The sequence below is a fragment of the Drosophila virilis genome, unplaced genomic scaffold, assembly GCF_030788295.1.
Source record: "Drosophila virilis strain 15010-1051.87 unplaced genomic scaffold, Dvir_AGI_RSII-ME tig00000346, whole genome shotgun sequence".
Taxonomy (NCBI): domain Eukaryota; kingdom Metazoa; phylum Arthropoda; class Insecta; order Diptera; family Drosophilidae; genus Drosophila; species Drosophila virilis.
The window spans coordinates 15314-36278 of record NW_027212809.1 but is presented as its reverse complement, the minus strand read 5'-3'; the positions used below and the strand labels follow the sequence as shown (position 1 = coordinate 36278).

General features: G+C 43.7%; 1 non-coding gene and 1 pseudogene across 1 annotated transcript; both read right to left on the bottom strand.

The window, feature by feature from the left end:
- Nucleotides 1-456: 456 nt before the first annotated feature.
- Nucleotides 457-1661, bottom strand: LOC116651810 (uncharacterized; annotated as a pseudogene).
- A 309-nt stretch (nt 1662-1970) lies between these two features.
- On the bottom strand, nt 1971-2042 carry TRNAP-CGG (transfer RNA proline (anticodon CGG)). The gene has a single exon. It is a non-coding gene; the product is annotated as a tRNA-Pro (tRNA).
- Nucleotides 2043-20965: the final 18923 nt, after the last annotated feature.

Here is a 20965-nt window from a genome sequence, read left to right as displayed (position 1 = left end):
CTCCTGATAGTCAAATGGCCCATAAAAATGCATAAGTATTTTTATGTATCTAACATGCGAGTGGAACAATTGCTTGCCGCGAGAGATCCAGCCATGTGGCAGGTGGCTTCTTGCCTTGAAGTCCATTTAGCTATATATTTAGCTTGAATAGACCTAGTTTTAGCTAATATTTTACATATGCCTAGTTAGATCAAGGCATCTGGTAAATAAAATATCTTCGCAAGCTGAAGTCTGAATACCCTTTACGACGAATATGTGAGAAACTGCTGCAGAAGGACGAACGTAAGACTTGGCTATGTCAGCTCGTAACTCGATGCTGATCGGATCGGAGATGCCTCCTTTTATGCCTTTTATCACAACATTATAATACTCTATGCAAAGTTAAACAATGGGTTATTGGCTTAGTTTTTCAAGAAAGTGGATATCGAAGAGCCTGAATGTATCGATATGAGTGTATGCAGCGATGATAGCTCACCTGTGATTGCATTGCTGGCATGCAAAAGCACTCCAGGTGATAAACATTGGTGCGTGCACGCATCACCATCTCGAAGGCTGGAATGACTTTGCTGCAGGCGGCACAGTAGCCCGTGTTGCCGAATAATCTGCAAGAGACAAAGACGAAGACGAAACCGAAAATTAAATTATTCTATAATTACTCTATCGCTCTCTCTCTCTCTCTCGCTCTGTTGGATTGCGTGCCACTCACCTCAAGTAGTCGCGCTTGCAGAGCATCAGGTTGCCCTTGGTGTAGAGTGTGGAGCCGACCTCGCCGAGGCGGCAATCGCAGCAGCCGCACTTGAGGCAATCCTCGTGCCACAGCATGTCCGGGCGCGCAGCAGGTAACGGTCCTGGATGTGCTTGCCACAGCCGGCGCACAGTTGGCTGCCGTTGTTGTTGTTGTTGTTATTGTTGTTCGCGGCGGCGGCGATGCTTTGCACGTTGCCATTGTTGTTGTTGTTGTTGTTGTTATTGTTAACAGAGTTGCCATTGCTGAGGCCATTGTTGTTGTTGCCATTGTTGTTCTGACCGTTGTTGTTCATGTTTGCGGCTTGTTGTTGCTGCTGTGCCGATTGCTGCTGCTGCTGCTGCTGCTGCTGCTGCTGCTGCTGCTGTTGGATGATAGCCCGACAAGTCCGGGTTCAGTTTTGGTTATATCCATAGTCATCATCTGCAGAGGAAAAGAGACCGAATTACCGATTAGTTCGATTTACACCCTTCATAAAATATATATATATATATAATATGCATGTGTGTGCGTGTGTGTGTACATTGGGTCTGCTTATGTCCAGCCAGTAGCATTCGTAGGGCGACAGCGATCGCCTCCATTGATTGTTGTTGTTGTTGTCCCTCTCAAAGTTTCTGGGCACGTTGTTAATGCGCTGTATGTAGCTCTCATATCCAAAATCCTGCGGTATTGCCGGCACAATGAACCGTTCAATAGCATATAGGTCAACGAATTTGTAATCGGTGTTGAATTCGTAGTCAAAATCAATCGTATACATGGTCAATAATGAATCACAGCGACAAAATACTAATAAAATAAAAAAAAAGACAGCTCTTAAATGTGCGTAGCACTCAAAAATAAACAATTAAAAATAATAATCGAAGCGAATGCGCCACAGACAATGCCGTCTCGCCGCAAGTGTTGATCAATGGCAAAAAGTGAGCTTAACGGCATTTAACAGCTGCTGCACGCACTAACAGTGCTCTCTAATTTCGTTTACAGACGGCGGCGCAGAGCATCTGCTCTCGAACATTTTGCACAGCATACTTTTGCGCGCATCATGTTAATGCGCTGTTAAGCTTGCAGAATGTCTATTGGAGTCGTGCCAAATGTTATTACATAAGATTTTGGGCGTGTTTATAAATAGTGCTTACACAAGCCGCTGTCAAAGTTAATGCTAAATACACAAATATTACCAAAAAAAAAAAAAAAAAATTTTAAAATAATTGTGATCATTTCAAGAACAGGGCTCGTCCGGGAGTTGAACCCGGGACCTCTCGCACCCGAAGCGAGAATCATACCACTAGACCAACGAGCCATTGCCTGCGTGCCTGGCACAAATACAATGTCAATGCCAGCTAGCAAAAGCTGCGACCCTGACACGATCAAGTGATGTTGCGCGTCGCGCCGTATCAGCGCTTCGTGTTCTATTTTTAGCATATCGCAAGCTTCGATCGCTGCTCGCTGACTAACTGTTTATGCAGCTGCGCCTGTTTGGTGCGTGGGCGTCGGTCCTTGTCATAACCCGGCTAACTGTTGACCCGTTGACAGATTGCCTCTTTAGCTCAGTGGTGCACTGGTCTCGTAAAGGGGTCGTGAGTTCAAACCTCACAGGAGGCAGGCTCAGCGATTATTTTTTGCAACAACTTTAAGCGATTTTTTTTTTTTTTAGTTTTCCATTTATGCAAACTAATTGCACGAATTTTGAGCCTTCAACCGCAGCATATACATATACAACTGTCGCCCAATTGATGTCACTTTTGCTGTGCTCTTTTTGTTGTTGCTGTTGTTGCGAATGCGTCGCTGCAAATTGCTGACTGCAGCGGCGCGATAACGATAAAAACATGGCCAAGGCCTCTGTCAATGGCCAACAGCAACAGCAACAACAACGACAACGACAACGGCAACAAATCAATGCAGAAAATGCCAACAACGATTTAAAATAACGAGATTTATGACAAATTGGCATTGGCAGAGCGCAAAACGCAATGGAATGACATGGAATTGAGAATGGTGCGGCATGGGGCGTGCCATGGGCATGGCATGCAGCAGAAAAGAGGCCAAATCAAAGCGCTAAATACTTAGTTGGTTTTTGCCAATTTCAGTTGCCGGCGAAACCCTAAAAATATGCTATGCCAACACGCAACAAAGTCCAAACGAGCCTCTGCCTCTGCCTCTGTCTCTGTCTCTGTCTCTGTGGCATGGTGTGCTCCCTTCATATGTGCAACCATTGTCTGCCCCGGCGTCAATTGTCGTCGTCCATGGCCAAATGCATTAAGCCAACACTGCTGCTGCTGCTGCTGCTGCTGCTGCTGCTGCTGCTGTTCATGTAGCGCCAACTGTGACCCGGCCTTGGGGCACACAGCGTCGCGTCTGCGGCTGTTGCATGGGCCTGTGCCCGTGTCCGTGCCCGTGCAGCTCGTGCAGCTGCTGGCAATGACTTTAATTAGACGACGACTGTGCCCGGTGTCAAAAACTCATCAGCCGCCTCGACGGTCAACGGACGACGGACGACGGGCGGACTTCGCTCATAAAAATTCAATCAAATCAATTTATGTAAATTTAACGCCCGCCCAATCGAAGCGAACAATTGCAATCGGCCAAGTCAGAGGCCAGCGCAGCTACATTTTTGTAGCTCCGCCGGCCAATTCCCCCTTGAGCCGCATCCCCTTTCCACTGACACAACAGAGCGGCGCATTCGGACTGCATTGTTATTTAGTTTAGTTCAAATGAATTGAATGCTAAATGTTGGCGAAACGTTTTCATATTCGAATTTCATTGCCAATGCAATGGGCCACAAAATGCAATTGCATGCGGCGTATGTGTGTGTGTGCGTGTGTGTGTGTGTGGGCGTGGCCACAGTTTTATCGGAGACAGCGCATTCATTGAGCATTCATAGTTTTTGCGCTATGCGTAGGCGATCAATTAATTTATGCATTACATTCATCTCACAGCCCCCCCCCCCCCCCCTCTCTCTCTCTCTCTCTCCCACCCTTCTCCTGCTCTCACTCCCACGCTGCTAGCATTGAAAATAGTGCTTTTCAATTTGAATGCAATTTAACTGACGCTTTGCCTGCTTTGTTTCATTCCATTCCATTTCATTTTCTATGCCATTCCATTTAATGCATTTCTGTTTGTTATGTTCCATCGCTTTCATTCCATTCCATTTCATTTTCTATGCCATTCCATTTAAATGCATTTCTGTTTGTTATGTTCCATCGCTTTCATTCCATTCCATTTCATTTACTGCTTTTGCTCATTTGTGTGTTTTTAGTTTCATTCCATTTGTTCCATTGCCATTCCAGTCCGTTAAGTTCATGTAATGATCGTTGGATATGCTACTGTCTTTTGCTTTGTTTCATTCCACTCCATTCCCATTCCAATCAACTATTCTTCACATTTGTTCACATATATATTTACATGTGTCTTTCATTCCATTTCATTTTCCATGGCCCAAACAATTTCCTTTCGCTTGTCGCACTTCATTCATTTCAATTTCTGTTCCATTCCACTTAACGATTTGTGCTTCGATCATTCGACTATTTGTTAAAAAAAAAAAGAAAATACCCGCTAATAGCCAGCAATATTAAATGATATAATAGTGCCTGCAATTTCAATAATTACATATAATTGGTTATCTATTTTTCAATTTGCCGGAATGTTGCTCCGCCCCGATTTGAACGTTGCTTAGCCAACACTGGCCGGCCACATGGCCACATGGGCACATGGATTGCCGCCGCTTGGCCCGCCAGAAGTGCGGAAAACGGAAACGCAACCGATACCTGGGCCGGCGCTAGGCGGCAGGGGAAACTAATTGCGCGACCAGAGCGCTCATTAAAGCCAATCAATATTCAAATTTCCAACGCGGTAATACCCATACAGTTGGCGGACGCAGACCCTTGATGTAGATTTTTGGGGTTACAACTGGCCCGACGGCATTTTCACAGTTTAGTTAGCTAAGCGGATGCCGTTCAGCCCCTAGCCACGCGAATCGGGCGTGTGAGGCGCAATCGGGCAGGTGGTTCGGGCCATTGCGTTTCGTTTCGTTTCGTTTCGTATTTGGTTCCGGCTCTATAATTATGCATATGCATGTGGTGCGGGTGGTTAACCCTTTTTAACCCCAATTGCGACAGGTACGTCTTGTTGAGCTTGGGTGGAGTGGAGTGGAGTGGAGTGGAGTGGGGTTGGTCAGAGGATTGGGTATAAATTACATGTTTGCACGCAAGTTGACGGAAGTTACGACGGTTATAAGAAACTGTCGCTGGGCCCGTGCCGTTCCATTCCGCGTTCCATGCTCTTCTGGAAATTACGTTGATTTTGCGTTCAGTTATGTTTATGGTTTATTTATTTGGCTTACGACCAGCCCACAGAGCAGGCCACAATGCTGCAATTTTGCGCCATGTATTATGCATGCGCTCCGAAAAGTAGGCAATGCAGCTGGTTGTTAAGAACTCAAGCCAGTGACGGCGGTGGCAAAATGTGTAATGGGGTACGGCAGGGTGCGGCAGGGTGTGGGAATGTGGGGGCAAATGTTGTCGCATGTCGTCATGTGGAGCGGATTTAATGACACTAATTAGTGGCCGAGGCTCATGTGACAAACGCGTTACGGCAACGCCAGGCGGGCCACGTTTAACAGCAAACCCTTTTCTTTGTAACAACACCCACCCAGCACCACCCCCCATTCCGCCCCCTGCACTCACCCGCTGGAGCCACTTCAAAAATCAGAGAAATTCTGCATATGCCTGCAACAGCTGCAAATCGGAAGCCCCAACTGTGTGTGCGTGTGTGTGTGTGTGTGTGTGTGTGCGTGCTTTTGAAGTGGCCGCCGCAAACCCCTTTTGACGCCGCCCCTGGCTCAGCCTTAATTGGTAATTAATTTATTTTGCATAATTTTTCGCACCGTTCGCTTTGCCCGTTGCACATTATGTTGCTGACATGTGTGTCTGTGTGTGTGTGTGTGTGTGTGTTGTGTGGGGGCGGGTTGCGGATGGCGGGCTGGGTTTCGCATTAAGGGCAAACGCAATTTTGTTTATTTGGTTTTGGGCTTTCGGTTCGTTGTCGTCGCTTCGTGCAACTGACGGACATCGAAAGGTGTCAAAAAGTGCGAATTAAGTGCGAATAACGTGCTGAGCGTGCACTGGACACGCCCCCCAGCCACTGACACACACACACACACACACACACAACACACACACCGCCGACCACACCTGTCTGTCTGTCTGGGAAGCGCGGGTTGCATTGCGTAAATTTGCATTGGCGCCGCACAAAAATCACATAAATTGAATTTGTGCACGCAACGCGAGACGCGAAAATTGATGGCAAATTATGAAAATAATCGACTCAGTGATAAAAGAATAATAATAATAATAATAATAATAATAATAGCAGTAAAACGTTTACTTAACAGCTTATAAACGAAGCTAATCAAAGCAACAAGCAAGGAAATAAATCAAATTATGGCCACAAATTAGCAACAATATAAAATTGATTTAAGCTTCATGCAATTTGCGGCGTGATTTTGTTGCACAGTGTGTGGGACCCAGAGCCCAACTGCATTTCCAAATCAAAGAGCAGGGCTGAATTTAAGAGAAAGATCAATTTATGTTGCCTACTTTTCAGAGCAAAAAACGATCAAACTGCAGAGAGAGAGAGACAGAGGAGAGAGAGAGCGAAACCCCTTGCTATTTCCATGTTTTAGTCAAATGTGGAATACGTAAATATTGCTTAAAGGTCAAATCGCTTTAAAGGTCCAACGAGAACACCTGCATGAGCTCAAATTCAATGTCCTTTGGCCATGCAAGGCTTCCGCGCACAAATTAAAAATAAATAAATAGAAAAAAAAAACAGGAGTAAAAATAGGTACATCAAACTTATGCAAAACAAAAGAGCAAGAAAACTGAAAAACAGAAGAAGAAGAAAAAAACAATAAAGAGCAAAAACAAAAACAAATTACCGGCAACAAAAGCGGCGACAAACAAAACAAAAAAAAAAACAAAAAAATAGCCAAGTGCGCGATATGAAAAACTAAAACAATGCCACGAAAATGTATACAACATGGCACGAAGAAGCAGAGCAACAAGAAGTCGACAAGAAAGCAGCAACAACAACAACAACAACAGCAAACAAAACAATCAAAATTCATTTTTAATTTTTAATACCATAAAAATGCAAACGACGTCTTTTGCAGGGGCAGAAAAAAAGTCACGGGACAGTTGGAGAGTAGCCGTGCAGAGTGTAGAATGTGGAGTGGGCTAAAGAGAGAACGCTCACGCTCAAGAGAGTGGGGCAGCGAGACAGAGTCGAGCAGAAAAATGGTCACCAAAGTCAAGCACGAAATCGAGTGACGACTAGGACGGTCGATCCCTTCCAGTCTAACGGCAAACAAGCTAGCGTCGCGTCGCGCCCCGCCCCGTGCCAACCCACACCCAGGCTTGCGACGAACAACACGTCGTTGCCTGGTCCATGTTGAATGTTTTTTCTTGTTATATATATATATATATATGTGCGCGAATGTATGTATGTACTTATATAACATATATTCTTTTATTTTTGTATCCAGCCAGGTAAAGTTTTAAAACAGAAAACGAGCTTTTAAGTGGCCGGGCCAACAATTAAATGGGAAAGTTTACAATTTGTTATGTCATCGTTGTTTTTGTTTTTGATTTAATTACGGCACGCCCATTGCCCAAGTGCCGCCCTGCCCCTAGCCATGTCCTGTCAGCGGCATGTGCAGCTGCTACATGTCGCCGCAATCCAATAAGAATTCCCAATATACGTGTTTTCAATGTACTTAAACTGCCATAAATACCAATCAAAATCAAATGCACACACACGCGCACACACGAGTGTACAGCACGTGAGAGAGCTGTTATAGCGGACCCTCTCTTTATTGAGCAGCTTTTTTGGCACTTGACACTTTGTGTTGTCACTGGCAGCAGCTTGAACTAAACTTCCTCTCGCCTCTCTTTTAGATTTGTTTATGCAGCCATCGATTTCACATGCATTTTCGACGGGCGACAAAACAAATGAAAACGATTTTGCAGTCACAACAAGACGTGCAGAGTTTGGCTAAAAAACGAAAAAAAAATAAAAGAAAATTTTGATCTGTTAAGCGCAGCTGAAAATTATGCATAAGAAATTTGAAGAGCTCAGCAATTAAATTGGGTGACTGATTATTGTTCTTGCATATCGAACATTTTGTTTAGCGACCATTTTGTTGCCTGCACAGTTGGCAGATTCGCCCAGAGCAATAATGCACATGTGTGTGTTTGCATGTGCTTGTTTCTCTCTCTGTGTGTCTGTCTGTGTGTGTGTAAGTGTCGAGTTTGTGTTTACGCGTGCTCTAGTGCTATTGAAAGCTTAACGTTGTTGTTTCTCTCAATCTCAATAACTAACAGCAACAACAACAACAACAAAAAATGGGCGAAAAAAGGGAAATAACAAATGCTGCCACATGCAGTCTGAATTGACCCCACCCTCCCCCCCTCTCCGCAGACCGTTACATCGACGATTCGAGCAGTGCGGCTGCTTGTTTGATTTATGCGCTTGTTCTTCTTGTTGTTGTTGCTGTTGTTGTTGTTTGTGAAACGGTGTTTATTATTGGCGCAACATATGGGGCAGGGTTTGTACAGAAGCATTTGTAGTTGTACTGTTATTGCTGCTGTTGCTCTTGTTATTGTTAATCTATTTGTACAGATTTTTCTGTGCTGCTTGCGATTCTAAGTAAGATTTATGCTTCCCCCCTCACTTTCACGTCAGGGACACATTGCGCCAACGATTTGATTTGTATGACAATTCCCATTTCGCCCGCTCTCTGCCCCTGCCAACCGCGCAGCGCACTTGTCAACTGATGTACAACACGACTGTGGAATTTTTATTAAGTTGTTTTATGTATTGCAGTTGTAGTTGGCCATTTGCTGTTATTTCTTTCTGCTTAAACAATTACGACAAATTGCGCTTTTATGGACTAAGCAGCGCAGACGCAAAACGCAGAAGGCCAACGCAGAAGACGTTGCCGAGATGCCATTGACTGCGACGCCAACGGCGACGCCGACGCCGACGGCGATGCTGAAGCTTCACGTAGCTATTGTCATGTGCGAAGCCCACTGCGCTAATACGCGACTCGAATGCGTGCACGCTCGCTCTCTTGCTCGCTCCAACTCGCTTCCAACTCGAACTTCAAACCGAGCTTAATTGCCTTACAATGCCAAATGCAGTTGCCGTTAAGCGGCGTTAATTAGGTGAAAGCATCCACGAAGAGCGCGCGCTTAGCTCTCTTATGTGCGCACTCAAATGAAAGAGTGTGCAGAGTGTAGTGTAGAGTTTGACGTGCACTGAACACGTGCGTTAAATTTAATTACCATAACATAACATTCGTTCAATTTATAAAGCGCATTCACAGGCCGAAAAAAAGCTACATTACTTTCGTTCAATATACGCTGTTTGCAAATAATTTAGTTATTTATTTTAGTTTGTTATGCCCTGCACCCGATTCCATAAGGTATATAAGACCTGCATATCTGTATGAACGCATCGATCTCGAAAATACATTTCGAAAGTACATATATACATATACTCGCTAGCAATACGCACAACGAGGCTCTCTGTTCTATCAATATGCCCGCCCATTTTCAGTTAATCTCGCATGCAATTTCAAGAGTGTCAGTCTACGCGAAGAAGAAGCGTGTCTTATTGCATTTGTGTATGTGTGTATGGAATGTGTGTATGTAGTTGAAAACTAGAATATTTGTAATGGCAGGGTGTCTTCGAGTCGTGCATACCCCATTAGAGCACTCTTGCTGTGTATGCAGAAGGCAACTCGAATGTAATTACAGGGTATCTTCGAGTCGTGCATAGCCGACTAGAACACTTTTCCTTGTGGCTAAGCCACATGTGCATGCATGCCTTAGGAAATTCGAATGTTTGTAACTACAGGGTATCATCGAGTCGTGCATACCCGACTAGAGCGCTCTTAATTGTGGCTATGTACGCGTGTACATGCATGCAGAAGGCAACTGAAATGTTTGTAATCACAGGGTATCTTCGAGTCGTGCACACCCCATTAGGGCATTCCAACTTCATTTGGCGATCGGCTGAAACATGAAGAAATTGCTTGAATTTGCACGTGCTGCCCGTGCGCCGATCAAAGGGAGCAAAGCGGGGCAAACAGGGGGCAAATGTGGCAAAGGGGGCACAGGGGGGCACATGCACCAAATTGCCCGCGGAGCGTGTTGACGATCATGGCCAGCCGACGGCAGTGGACGGCATGGCAAGTGGATGGCAGCTTGTTTAGCGCTAATTAATGTGTTTTCCACAAAATTAGCAATTTGCGCGCAAATAGAAATTGCAGCGCAGCGAACGCTGATCGCTTGTTGCCATAGAAAACCAGTTGCACTCGCATTAGCCAAACAAAACACTCGCAAAACAAATAAATGAAAAAAATATATATATATATAAAAAAAAAACAACCTAAGTCCGGGCGTGCGGCCGGACGCACAATTAATTAAGTTGACGTTGGTAGCTCAGCAAAAAAAAAAAAAAGAAGATGTAAAAAAAAAACGACTGCAACTGCCGCATTGGCATTGGCATGTCCATTGCCAATGCAATCGTCTAAGAATCAATGTAATTAGTGGCCCCGCAGCAGCTCCCAGCTTCCAGCTTCCAGCTGCTGCAGGTGCGCTGCATGGCCATGCTGCAGTGTGGCAGTGTTGCCGTGTTGCAGCGAGCGCTTTGAGAGGCATTTCCTTTTGGTATCACTTATGATTAGGTGGCAAGCCGAGCCGAGCCGGGTCCACAGCCAAGGATAGCAAGGCAGCATCATTTAATTACAGACGCAACGCATTTGGCCAACTGCAGTCCGCAGTCGCATCCGTTACCAACTTGGCCAACTTAATTGAACGTAATTGCCAGCCACTTGAGAGCCAACAGCGCCCCAAGCCCCAGATGGAGCCCCAACTGCCAGCCAGTTGGTAGCCAAGCGCTGCCAGAGTGTTAAAGCCTAATTGAAACTGTCAAGTGACCGGCCTGGCAGCACCGTAACGAATGTGCCGGCCGGCCAACAGGCATAACAATAAATAAATAAATAAATAAATATAGATAGATAGATAGAAGAAGAAGAGAGAGAGAGAGAGAGAGAGAGGGGGGGGGGGGTGCACATTTGGATATGATTATTGTTAATGGCGCGAACAAGGGCTTTGAAACGTTTGAGCACAGCTTGGGTACACTGAGAGAAATAATGCACCAACTCTGCGCGAATATACTGATATTACTTAATTTTTTTTTTTCAGTGTAAACTATTTGCATGCAGCTGAAATTACAATATACATATATATATATATATAAAAAAAAAAAAAACGAAAAGTATTTGCTTGTCGCACAGTGTAACACTTGCACAACATTTACATAGCAAAGAAACGAGAAAACCAATTGCTGTTGCACAGTGTAAACTAGTTAATGCCAAGCGAGTCATTAAAGCTCTGCTGTTAATTAATTAAAACAAACAGTCTGCGATAGTTGCAGCAGGTGCGAGCGAGAGAGCGCACAACACAAGCAGATAATGAATGAGAAGCAAAGAGGAAAACTGATTGCACGCTATTCTTCTTCTTCTTGCTGTTGTTGTTGTTGTTGTTGTTGTTGGTGTGATTGTTGTATTTGTTGTTGAATTGTGTCAATTGTTGTTTGGCCAACACTTAGCTTCTGTCTCTGCCCATTTACAACATTTATAATGATAATAATGATTTTAATTTGCTTGTGCTTGTCTGAAGACGCGCCAGATAAAAGGGGCCCAGTGGGCAGCAAAATGCCAAACGTCGAAAACAATGCAACGTGCTGCCCACTTGACCAAATAGGTGTACACACACACACACACACACACACACAAAGGTATACTGTATCTGCACATATTGATACAGACTGGTCACACTGGCAAGCGCTCACCATTACAGTTAATTACATTTGCCGAACCGTATGAAAATTACGGACACATTGCCAATTCGGGCCCTTGTAGACAGTGCACATTAAATAACGGTTAACTGGCTGGCATCATTCTCACAATTAACAACAACAGCTACAGCTACCGTAACTGTTACAGCCGCAGCAACAACAAAGGCAAAGGACAATGTGCTTTTCTCTCTCAACATGCTGCGACGTCATTAATAACAGAGCAACCGCGTCCCAACATGGACACCAACTGCACACACAAAAGCGCGACGTTTGCATTGCACTGCACACACACACACACACACACACACACGCACGCACATGTCCATTTGCATGGCTATTTGCATAAGCGATTTTATGCTGCGCCGCCTCAGTAAACGTCTGTGCGGCGACTTTTGTATGCGCTGCCAGCATGCGGGCCGCAATGTTAAATAAAGCTTCAGAAAAAGAGATACTTATCAATAGCTGAAGAGTCATGGAATTAACTCAGCAAACGTTAGTTAAATTAATGTAGTTTGTGTGTAATAGGTACATATATACGTATTAATGCGTACAACTGCTGCCAACTAATTGGTAAGCGTACTAACCGTATTGATCACTAGTTGCCCCAATCAATAATTACACGCATTATATGCAAACACACAATGTATGCACATATATAATATAATCGTGTGCTCTTAACCGGCACTTGCGCTCTCACACTCTACACTCGGCACTCTACACAAAAGCTGCGCTTAAGTTTTGGCTCCTGCTCTCGCACATGTTCGTTGCAGTAGTAGGGCGGCTTCTGTTGCTGTCGCTGTCGCAGTCACAGTCGCAGTCGCAGTCGCAGTCGCGGTCACCGTTAACGATTCTGTGCTGCTGCCCATTCATTTCTTCTACATAGCTGAGCACGAACCGTTTTATCAGCACGTTTACACCATATTTACTTCATTTTAATAAAATTTCATGCGATTTTAAACGTCGACGCGTCCCGTCTGCAAATGAAAAGCGCAGCGGCAGCAGCGGCAGTTATGCATATGTATGCATGGATGTGTGTGCATGTGTGCATGTGTGTGTGTGTGTGTGTGTGTGTGAATATGAAAAATGCACAATTGCTCATTCAAATGGAAATTATTTACACATTGGACACTGATTTACTTGATGGCGCTGCAGCAGCAACAACAATAAGCAACTGGCAATGGCAGCCACTTGTCCATGTGTGTGCGTATGTTGCATGTGTATGTGTGTATGTGTGTATGTGTGGGTTATGTCGGTTTATTAATATCCTTTCTACTTGGTTATGTTTTATGCGAAATTACTCAAGTGCAACCGACTGTTATTTACGCCGCAGTTTATTTTGACCCCCCCCCCCCCCCCCCCCCCCTCTCACACACGCACACACACACACACACACAATGGGTTGATTTTTATTTTCTGTCGCATCTGTGTTGCATTTTTATTCTGAATTATCATATGCAAATTGTTTTCTGTCCCATCTTTTAATTAATTTAATTTAACAATTATTTGCAATGACATTTTATTAATTTTGTTCTTTTTTTTTTTAAATATTTATTTAAGCTTCAAAAATAAGCCTGAACAGGCACCAAAAACTGATTATAATGTTAATGCAATGTTAAATGTGAACAGAAATGGGAATTTAACATTAGCACTTAACAGCAAGGCCAATTAACAGCGAGCAGGTGCTGTTAATTGGTTTTTTTTTTTGTTTTTTTTAATGCGTTTTCACAATTTGAATGCTAATTAACGACAACACAAAAATTCAACAGCTTAATAAAATCTAAGCGAAACTGTGCCTTAACAATTTGATTTTTAATTGCATTGAATACAAATTAAGCTTATAGATTGTTGCTGATAATTGATGAATGAACGTCGGCTGCTGTTGTTATTGTTATTGTCACTGGTTTGCGGCGCTGTGATGCAAGACAACTAAATATAATTACAAATATACAAAACGACAACAAAGCCAAACAACAAAATGACAATTAATTGAATATCATTTTTGAATTTAAAACGACAACAACAACAACAACAACAGAAACAACAAAAACAGCTGTGCTCAATCGAATGCCGTTTGCGACTGAAAGAAAGAGAGCGAAAGAAGTGCAAACGACACAAGCTTAGACGACGCAACGAATACACTGCATTGCAACATATGTAATGTACATATGTATGTAAATAGAATCTTAATAGGCATAAATGTTAAGGCACACTTCGTGCTGTTAAGTTCTTTCAGCAGATAACATTATTTTTGCCTGTTACTTTTTTTTTTTTTTTTGCAGAGTATGTTAAGCGCCGTCGCTGTTAGCGACTTTGCTGCCCCCAACGATGCGACGCCTCTCATAACATTTTAACTGTCGGCATTGTCGTTCGCTAAACGAAATAAATAAATAATTGGCAATAAAAATACAATTTGCACGATCATATAAGATTTTGTCGTGTAATTGGCTAACTAACTGAGCGAACACTGACGCCTTGTCTGACTGTCTGACGGACTGACTGACTGACGGACTGACGGACTGACTGGCTGGCGAATTGAGTGTGCGCCCGTTGCTGTTAACATGCATTTGGCATTTGTTAATCTAAGCTTTGCTCGCGTCTCGCCCCTCTCGCTCGCTCTTCAATACATTTAGGCTTATGCCGTTAATTAAATTTGATTCTCTTTATTTGCCTTTCGCGGCGCTTCAGCTTCCGCTATCTTCGCTGCGTCTGTTAACTATTATTGCATGCACTTCTGCTTTTCTCTTTTACTCGCTCTTTCTGTTCCGTTTGATTTTCGTTGCGCTGCCTCTGTCGCTGCCGCTGCTCGCTGCGCGCGCCTTCCTTTTAATTTGCTGCCTTTATGCTTTTGTTCTGATATGTGGCTGAGCGACGTTCACTTAATTGGCTGCCAATTTATTTTATTTGCGCGAAATTGCAGCGCAAACAGCAGCAGCAGCAGCAAAAGCAAACCGGGCAACAACAACAGCAGCAATTGTATAAAAACTAGGCAACATGTTGCGCTCCCACACGCAGTTCCAATTGCAGTTGCAGTTGCATTTGCCGCTCTCTGCTGTTGCTGCTGCCTGCCTGCCAATTAATACGCCGTTCTAATTTTTATGACATTATTAAGCAGCATCTCATGGCCATGATACTCGCAAGTTGTTCGCTCGGCTGGCGACATCTTCCCTGCCATTTATGTGCAGTTTACAAACTTAATTGTCGCAACGGCGACGCAGACGACGACGTTGACTGTGGCACAGCATGTTGCATATGCGAGATGCGGCACAAGTGTTGCCCCCAATTTCAAACAATTGTTCGCGAATTGCGCAATTACCAATTTTCTCAAGGCAAATTTGTCGCTGTTAAAATGTCCCGTTTGGCGTTTGTCAAATATGTTAATAAAAATGTTTTCTATTTTAAAGCACAGGGAAATTTGGTGCTGGCTCTGTTAAAATGTCCCGTTTTGCGCTTGTCAAATATGTTAATAACATTAATTGTCTCTGCTTTTTGATCAAAGGGAAATTGATCGCTGTTAAAATGTTCCGGTTTGTTACCAATGTTAATTAACATGTAAAAAGTTTACAATAATCAGAGTTTACATAGACTTAAAGTCCATAGCCGGACTCTAGTTAAAGTAGGTTTATTGCCAACCCTCGTTCGAAATTTTTGCCAGCAACATTAACGGCAGCGCGCGGCTGCCTCATCATCATCATCATTATTAACATCGTCATTATTATGATCATCATTGGCAACATGTTGCTCCCATTTATGTGTGAAGTTGTGCGCTCTACACGCCCAGTTCCTCCTCTTTGTCGTTCTCAACGTTCTTCGTTCTTTGTCTGCATTCCTTAGCAGCTTCATTAACAATGTTTGTTGTTGCTGTTGTTGTTGCTGTTGTTGTTGCTGTTGTTGCCCTTTTTGCCACATGTCTTTTGTTGTGTTTTTGCTACTGTGCCACACACTCGGAAGAAGACGAGACGAAGACGAAGGCCGCGCTTGCTGCAGGCCTTTCAGTTTTTGCCGTTGTCTCTTGTTGTTGTTGTTGCTGCTGTTGTTGTTGTTGCTGCTACTGTTGGCCACTTGCCACTTGTTGCGCCGGCAGCGAAGCGTCGTCGCTGCTGCTGTTGCTGCTGTTTTTATTAATAATTGGCTTCAATGAGTTCCATAATTGTTTTGCTTTGGGACTTTTAATGATCTCTTCGCCGTTGTGCTCGACGTTGTTGTTGTTGTTGCTGTTGTTGTTGTTGTCTCGCTTGTTGTTGTTGTTGTTTTAGGCTGGCCAAGTGCTAGTCATCAGTTTTGCAGCCTTGTCATTACCGGCAACTAAGTGAGCTGGCCATGCTGCATTGTGTGGCATGTCTTGGTTGACACTGAACGCTGCTTGTGCAGCAGATTGCGACAACAGCATAAATACACATATTTGCATGTAAATAAATTCCAACCAAATGCATTTACAGCACTTATTCACAACAGATTGCTGTAGTGTTCGATAAGGCGCAAGTATGTTAACTTTAACATTTGCCCGTACTCACAACGAACGCGCGCTCTCACTCGTTCTCACTCACCCACTCTTTGGGCAAAGGAGAGCAGCAGCAACAACAATTGCATGTTCCGTCGCGCGGCTAACATTGCCTTTTGCTGCCTCTGCTGCCTCTGCTGCTGCTGCTGCTGCTGCTGCCTCTGCTGCTGCTGCTGCTGTTGTTATTATTATTTTGTACAAGCAATTAAATGCCTGCTGCGCTAGGCTGCTCAACCTGCTGCTGCTACGCATGCCCTCTCGCTCTGACTTGTTTGCTTTGCGGAGCATACACGTACATATATACATATACATATATATATCCCGCTCCAGCGTCGCCTGGCGCGTTTTGTGGCGTGTTAATTAACTCAATTACGATTACTCGTCGACGGTGAATGTGGACGTTGCTGGCTGCACTTTTTGATAATTATAATATTTATAGCAGCCAGCCAGGCAGCCAGGCAGCCAGGCAGTCGGCCCAGTCATGGAACAAGGAAAGGAAATTTTCTTCATTGCCGACTTTTGCGTGTGTGTGCAGTAAAAGCGACAGCGGCGCGCTGGAAAAACTCTAATTAAAGCAACGACAACGGCAACAATAAGTGTGGCCATTTAATTTTATGACATTATCATGTGCAGTTATGTATGTACATATGTACATAAAGAATTTGTATGCACATATGCCGCTCTCTCTCGCTCTCTCTGTGTGTGTGTGTGTGCATGCGTGTTTAATGGCATATTGCGTGTCTTGGCAAAGGGTTGCCAAGCTAGCTGCTGCATTTAATTGCAGCCAAAGTCGCAACTCTTTTGCGGCATATCGCTCTGAGGCGCTTGATCTTGGGGCGTTTGGCAGCTTAGCGTCCCATCGTAAATGGCATTACGAAAATTATATGGCTTAGCTCAAAGTGAATGTGTGTGTGTGTGTGTGTGTGTGTGTGTGTGTGTGTACGCAGGGGGTGTGCGAAAATATGTGAAGCGCAGGCCAAACAATTAAAACCACCACGAAATAAAAAACAACAACAACAACAACAACAGCAACAAAATAAAAACAATACTAACATAGCTCGTAATGCGTGAAGGGTTGCGCTTTGATTTAATTACGCAAGCGATTTGCATGTGCCAGCGCACAGGGAGAGGGCGGGTGCTGTGTGTGTAGAGCGAAATGGCCGCAATCTATGCATGTGTGCATGTGCGTATGCCGAATGTAGAATTAAACACAAACATAATTTGTCAGGCAGGCAGGCAGGCAGGCAAGCGGGCAGGCACAAAAGCTAAACTCATTTGGGCCCATCTCTCTCTCCACTCTCCCACTCTCCCACTCTTCGCCGGCTCAGCATACTCCAGCACACTCTACACATCACTCTACACTCTTGCGCTCTCAAATGTCATTTACAATGTGCTCGACTCATCAACGTCAACAGAAACAGCAACAACAACAGCAACAGAGTCAACAGCAGCACAGCCGCTGCTGCCGCTGCCACTGCCGCAGTCGCTGTCGGCGTCGGCGTCTGCGTCTCAGGCAACGCTTTAAGTTGTCATGTTTTTGACAGTTTGTTTGCTAAATTGTTTTGTAACATGATTCAGACATAATGTTTTTATGTGTGTGCCTGTGTGTGTGTGTGTGTGTGTTTGTAGCTTTTTACAACAATAGAAAGAAACAGTTGACAACAACAAAAACATGCAACGCTTTGAAGCGTGCAACATGTTGTCCATTAGCAAAAAAGAAAAAACAACCAACAGCAGAGGGGCAGCTTGTGGGCAAAGGGAGAAGGGACCAAATAGCATGCCTAGATGCTCTAATATGTTATGCATATGGCAGCCACAAACAGAGTTGCCAGCTGTGCTGCACAATATGCTAATTAATGTGGCAACTCTGCTGTCAGTGCGCGCAGCCAAACTAGAAAACTTTCTACGTAAAGAAGACACATTCGAGCCAGCCGAGCCGTCTTTCTGTTGTCAGAATCCCTAGCCGGTTCGAATCCCTATATCTTATGGGTATCATTGATCGGTCGAAAAGTAAGTAAGTCCAATCACTATATTACAGAGTATAAAAGGCACGATCGTTCGTTATTTTCATCAAACTGGGCTCTTCTCATGTCTGGCAAATGTCTACAAGGACAATCAGACTACGGCGTACCGCAGATATTTCAGATTTCTGGCTTTATTCTGCATCTGGAAAACTCATAGCATGACATCTAAATTGGCCTTAACTATCTACTCTTGTTGTTGTTGTTGGGCCAGTTGTTGGAGCCGCGCTCCGTGATTGTGTTGCTTCCGCCGGGATGTGGGCCATGGCAAGATTAAGTGATTCGATTCTCTCGGCTAATGCAGCCTCCTCTGCTGGCCGAACAGCTGTGCCACTTCCCAGCTGCGCCGGCGGCTGGCCGCTCTCTTTTGCCGCTGCCGCCAAAGTGACAAATTGAAAAACCAATTCAAATCCAGCCCATAGGGGGCAATTGGTATGGGTATGGAAGTGGGGGTTGGGGGCAGGTACGGGGTTTAGATTTGTATTTACTTCAATTGAATCGGTTGCAAGTTCCAGCGTCGGGCCAAACTCATTTCCTCCACAAATTTGCGGCGACTTCCGCTCTCAGTTGGCAGCCGATTTGCAGTTGCCGCCGACAGCATTTGCTAATTTGCAATGCAAGCGACGACCCCCCCCCCCCCCCTCTCGGTCGGCGCCTCCTCCCCCCGATGCGCTCTTAAATCCTTCTCTTGCCCAAATGCTTGGCGCATAATAATTTTTCTGTTGATTTTTGCTCGTTTTTCTCATCGTCATCTTCGTCTACGTCTCCGTCTGCGTCTCCGTCTTCGTCTTCGTTTGCGTTTTCATGACATTTTCGTTTGTTGCTCTGCCAAATGCGAAAAAGTGGCAATTAATTTTGTCAGTGTTGCATTTAATGGGCCCACCTCTTTGCTGCACGGCAAGCAGGGGCTGTCAGGGGTTGCAGCGGGGCTGCAATGGGGGTTGCAGTGGGCGGCTGGGGCAGGGTGTGCTGTGTACTAGCTTGTATATACCTCTGTTATGTCAGCAGCTTGTTGTTGTCGATATTTAATTAATTTTCATTGAACTTTGCAGAAAATGCCACAAAGCTGCGTAATTTTTAACATTTCACACGCCCCAAAAAAACAAAAACAAAAACAAAAACTGATATCATACGAAATTTATTGCCAGCGCTGCGAACCAAACAAAAAAAAAAAATATCTAATAAAATCATAATAAAATAATAAAAAATAAAAACTGCTTTAAGCCACCTGGCTTTACAATCTACACATTCTCAACGTCACAGCGCACGCCCAAAAAAGCGAGAGAGAGAGAGAGAGAGAGAGAGAGAGAGAGAGAGAAGAGCAACAACAACAAGCTGAAGACGCCCCCCAGAAACGATATGCGACTGCCTAAGCACTCATGACATGCTCAGATATGATAGGCCGATAGTTCTATGAATCAAATTCTACCAAACTTTGTAGAAAAGGAAAATGTCAAGTTAAAAGCAAAGAGAAACTAAGAATATTTATGGCATTCCGAAGATTTAATACCCTTGCAGACATGGGCAAAAATGTGAGAATATGTTTAATGAAACACGAAAGATCCTTCCTTAAGCGCTTTATAATTTAGTGCAGCGATCTTGATAGGAGTGGCTCGCTAAGCAAAAAAAAAATTGCAAGCCTTTCTATGTAATTCTCATTTCTGTTTAGTTTGTGCCAAGTGGCAGCCCTGAAAAGCTAAGTATGTATCTACCTATTCGATCTGCACATTATATGGAACATAGCGCTCTTTAGTTGCAGATTTAAGATTAAGATTGAACAGAATGTTTAACATTGTTATTGTTATTAAACATTTAAGCATTAATGACAATAAACCGTAACTGTAAAAGTGCAACTCGCGCAGTGGCAGTAAGCCTTAAGCCCTTGACGCATTCTTACGTGTTCGTAAGGCTCGTTTTGCCAGTAAAATAAACAGAACGAAAAAAAACAAAAAGAAAACCCAAGTAGCGGCACATTTTTAAGCCTGCTGAAACCCACGCTGACAAGGTGCTCATAATTTGCGACTTAATTAGCCTTAAAAATATGCGCAAGGTTCATTTGTTGACTGATTAAAATGCCCGCTAGCTGGTATATTTGTAGCTTTTGTCGTTGTTTCGGTTTTATGACAGCACTTTGGCATAATAAACCAATAAAAAAAAAGCGCCGAAAGCAGACAAGATAGAAGCGGCGACAAGTGCCACAGTTAACAGCTAAGCCATAAACTTGCGCGCCGTTCTATGTGATTCTCACAATTCACAATTACTGATAGCGCCGCTCTATGCGCGTCTCAGGCTGTTCTGCTAAATATATTACGTTAATAATTTATAATTTCTCAACACTTTTAGCTATAAATTAAATTGCGCGCCGTTCTATGTGATTCTCACAATTGCTGATAGCTACGTTCTCGCGACTCAGTCTGCCTCAGTCTGTCTCAGTCTGTTATGTATAGATAAATATGTGTGTATGTAAAGTTATATTGTTTTTACCTGTTAAGCTTAAATGTATGGCAGATGAACGTTTAAATTTTGAAAACTTACCTAGAAAGAAACAGAAAAATAGGACATAATTAATAACGGCGTAATTATTGTTAGAAAAAGGCCGGTAAAAAAGCACCAAAATGCATATTTTTTTCTAATTTCAGATGTGTTCAATCAAAATTTAATTCAAAATCTGATTTAAAATTGATTTCAAAGGTGTTCGAAATAGATTTGGATATAGAGATGAAGTTTATTTACGTTGAACATTTGGAAAGCTTGTCAACTCTATGATTTACACATGTCAAT